The sequence below is a fragment of the Rattus norvegicus genome, chromosome 11, assembly GCF_021556685.1.
Source record: "Rattus norvegicus strain SHRSP/BbbUtx chromosome 11, alternate assembly SHRSP_T2T, whole genome shotgun sequence".
NCBI lineage: Eukaryota > Metazoa > Chordata > Mammalia > Rodentia > Muridae > Rattus > Rattus norvegicus.
In genome coordinates, this window is record NC_141544.1 from 6717708 (window position 1) to 6722074 (window position 4367).

The 4367-nt window shown below is 44.4% G+C and overlaps 1 pseudogene; it reads left to right on the forward strand.

Moving 5' to 3' along the window:
• Positions 1–518: 518 nt before the first annotated feature.
• On the forward strand, positions 519–1310 carry LOC148002450 (Y-linked testis-specific protein 1-like; annotated as a pseudogene).
• Positions 1311–4367: the final 3057 nt, after the last annotated feature.

A 4367-nucleotide genomic window follows, 5' to 3' on the forward strand; every position in this document is an offset into this window, starting at 1 on the left:
CTTTAACCAAGCAAGTAAAAGATCTGTACAATAAGAACTTCAAGACACTGAAGAAGGAAATTGAAGAAGACCTCAGAAGATGGAAAGATCTCCAATGAATATCCTAGTAAGAGCACCAGTGGAAGGGGAAGCCCTGGGTCCTGCTAAGACTGAACCCCCAGTGAACTAGTCTATGGGGGGAGGGCGGCAATGGGGGGAGGGTTGGGAGGGGAACACCCATAAGGAAGGGGAGGGGGGAGGGGGATGTTTGCCCGGAAACCGGGAAAGGGAATAACACTCGAAATGTATATAAGAAATACTCAAGTTAATAAAAAAAAAGAAAAAAAAAAGATTCAGATGCTCAACCCTGTATACCATCGCCTTCCTCACCTGCTCCAAAGTTCTCTTAGACAAGAGCCTTGGTCCAGCGCCCTCCCCACCCCACCCCCATTGTTCTTGCAGGGACTCATATGACAGAGGGAACAGCATTGTGTCTGGTTTAAGCAGGCGAGCTCTTCAAACCCAGGCCATGGGCAAGTATGAAGCCTGAACACAGAACGATAGTCACAAGACAGTGGACCAGGAGTGCCGTGGCCTACCACACTAGGTCTACAGCCAAGAAGAAGAGGATGTCTCTGAGGAGGATGAGCACACCATCCTTCCAGAAGCGGAGGAGGAGGAGGCCTTCTCCCCATGCCCTGGGGACATTGTGGGCTGCAGAATTTCTCACGGATGGAAGGAAGGTGATGAGCCGTCACCCAATGGAAGGCCATCGCTGTAGATCAACTGCCAACAAATCTCTCTCTCTATCTGGTCAAGTATGACAGAATTGACTGTTTCTACGGCCTGGCACATCACAGCAATGAGAGGATTTTAAAGCTTAAGATCTTGCCTCACAAAGTAGTATTTCCTCAAGTGAAAGACGCCCATCTCGAAAGTTCCATGGTTTGCCGAGCTGTGGAGCATAAATTTGAGGGCAAACATGGCTCTAAGGACAACTGGAGGGGGGTGGTCCTAGCCCAGGTGCCGATCATGAAGGACTGGTTTTACATCACCTACGAGAAAGATCCATCCTATACATCTACCAGATCCTGGATGATTACACAGAAGGTAACCTCCATATCATTCCAGAGACTCCTCCAGCAGAGGTGAAGTCAGACGTTGACAGCGACATTTTAACAGGTCAATGTGTGCAGTTCACCAGAAACGACCGGTCCAAAAAGATCGGCAAAGTCATTTACCAAGTTCCAGCCAAGCCTTCCGTGTACTTCATCAAGTTTGATGGTGACATCCACATCTACTTCTATGATCTGGTGGAAAAGATACATTAAGGTGAAATTCACAAAGTGAGGGGGACATAGATGGGGAATTTATAGGATTGGTGGGGAAATGGTTGTTTTTCTGTGTTTCAGATACCCAAGGGCCTTTGACAACTCCAGTATCTTTTCCAGTGGAATTTTTTCCTCTAAAAATTAAAATGTGCGATGTGATGTGTTGTGTATAAACACTTTGGTGGAGGAGATGGGCTGTGGTGGATGGAACATGGAGAGGATGATCTGGGGAGACGGGATAGGGGTAATGCCAAGTGTGTGGTCACACATGCAAACACCAGGGCTTGGTATGGGAACAGGAGGATGACCGGGGCTTCCTGACAGTGAGCCTCACCTCAGGTTCAGCAGGGGACCATGTCACAAGGGAATACAGTAGGTAGTGAAGGAGCAGAACACGCTCTACCCTCCCCCAGCCTCTGTACTTACATGTCTCTATGCACACACACACACACACACACACACACACACACACATAAATATGACTAGAGTATACAAGAGGCTTGCAGAGTTTATATGCAAATGCAGTGTCGTTTTATCCAAGGAACCAGAGGACTTTTAGATCATTGGGTGTCCTGCGGTCAACTCTCAGAGGACAGGATATATCTCCTTATTGTGCAAACAAATCCTTGGTTGAGTGTTTGTCAGTGACTCCACACAGTTCTCCTCCTCTAGGTTTCTGTGTGTCACAGAGAATGATCTGGAAATACTGAAAGAAAATATAAACTATAGGCTTTGTTGGGGTTTCTAGCCTTGTGTTTAAAATATATTTATCACGTTTTATTAAATGTAAGGGAAATCTTCAGCTCCCAGCAACAATAGATTCAATCATGTTGGCTTCTGTTTTATCCCATTATGAATATCAATTAATTGCACATCAATAGCTCCCCATGCTTTGATCTAAATCAGGATGAAGGGATATGTTTCCGTAACCCCTATGTGGATAATCAAGTAGAAAGGGGGGAGGTATGATGCCTTTGGCTTATGAGAGAGTGATGGCTTGATTGTAAACTTGTTATGCAAATAACCCTAATCTCTGAGAAATGAAATGTAGCGATAAAATATACTGCCAAATGGGATGGGCACTCATTACTCTTCTAAAAGAAAATAAAATCATACTTTAGGATTTTAAATAAGTGTGACCCTCAGAGGTTCAAATACTTGAATGTGTTTGGTTTCCAGTTTGTGGATTGTTTAGAAAGGATTGGGAGTTGTGTTTTTGTTAAAAGAGATGTGTCAATGGGAGGTGGGGCCTTGAGATTTCAAAAGCCCACCAGGCTTCTCTCCCTCTCCCTCTCCCTCCCTCCCTCTCCCTCTGCTTCCGTCTGCCTCTCCCTCTCCCTCTCCCTCTCCCTCTCCCTCTCCCTCTCCCCCCCCTCTCTCTCTCTCTCTCTCTCTCTCTCTCTCTCTCTCTCCCTCTCCCTCTAACTCTCTCTCTCTCTCTCTCATCTAGGGAGCAGTATATGAGCTCTCAGGATCTACTCCAGCCAGGCCTGTCTGCCTGCCAGCCTGCTGTCATGGTGTCTATCACGATGGTCCACGGACTCACCCTCTGAAACTGTAAGACGACAATTAAATGTTTCCTTTCATAAATTGATTTGGTCACGGTGTCTCTTCACAGCAATAGAACAGTAACTAAGGCACACATCTTCCTGTCTATTTTTCTAATACTTCTGTATTTATTTCATTAACGTTACCTGCTGTCGGGCTGGAGAGATGGCTCAGTGGTTAAGAACACCCGACTGCTCTTCCAGAGGTCATGAGTTCAATTCCCAGCAACCACATGGTGGCTCACAACCATCTGTAAAGAGATCCGATGCCCTCTTATGGTGTATCTGAAGACAGCTACAGTGTACTTATATATAATAAAATAAATCTTTAAAAATAAAAAAAAGTTACCTGTTGTCCATTGAACAGTTTTATGAATGAGTTTCAAGTTTAAAGACAAATAGTGACAAATAGGAGTGCACTGCAAGGGGGTGTGGCCTTGTTGGAGTGGGTGTGGCCTTGTTGGCGTAGGTGTGTCACTGTGACATGAGCTTTAAGACCCTAACCCTAGCTGCCTGGTAGCCAGTCTTCTAGAAGCCTTCAGAGGAAGATGTAGAACGCTCAGCTCCTCCTGCACATGCCTGCCTAGATGCTGCCATGATCCTGCCTTGATATGAACCTATAAGCCAGCCCCAACTAAATGTCCTTGTCAGACTTGCATTGGTCATGGTTTCTTTTCATAGCAGTAAAACTCTAAGACATACATACATAAATACATACATACATATATACATATACATATACAACTAGGTTTACACACACACACACACACACACACACACACACACACACACACCATTTATAGGGATTTTAGATCTAGCCAGGGCCCCTGCAGTTTCGTTGGTCCATCTGATACACGTGTTCATGGAACATGTCTCTCTCTCTGTTTCTTGTTCTTGGAAGAACGTGGACAACATCTGCAGCCTCGCTTCATTTTGCTTTATTCTCTTCTTCAGCCTTAGAAATCTCAGCTTACAGAGAGGGGAAGACGGGAACTTGGTTCGATAGCTCTTTTTGTCTGTGGGTAGCTTACATCTCAAGTCACAAAAGGGAAAATAACTATAATAAGAAATAGTAATATACATCCAAACCGTGATGGGAAGTTCATATCCGTTCCTCTTAATGAATGTCAACTTTAGAAATTGGAATCCACAATGAGATGAGACTTTTAAAAAATCTTAATTCTCAGGCAGGCTTTGGTATTTCTCTTTCCCTGAAAAGGATCACCACTAGAAAAAGACAGACGGTAGGTTGCTTTTGTCCAAAAATCGAATCAGAATCATTTGATAATGAGCATAGAGGGGGCTCACACCATGTTTACCAAAGAATAAAGTAATATGGGGGCGGGGGAGACATCTAGAGAACAGTTGGTACCTTATTGGTATTAAAAAAAATCCAGATGTCAAGAAATAATATTTGACAACAGAAAAAACTAGGTTTCCATTAGGCAGACTGTTTTTAAAAATGCCTTCCTTTTAGTCATGGAAAGAGGAGGGTGGAGCAGGTCAGTCT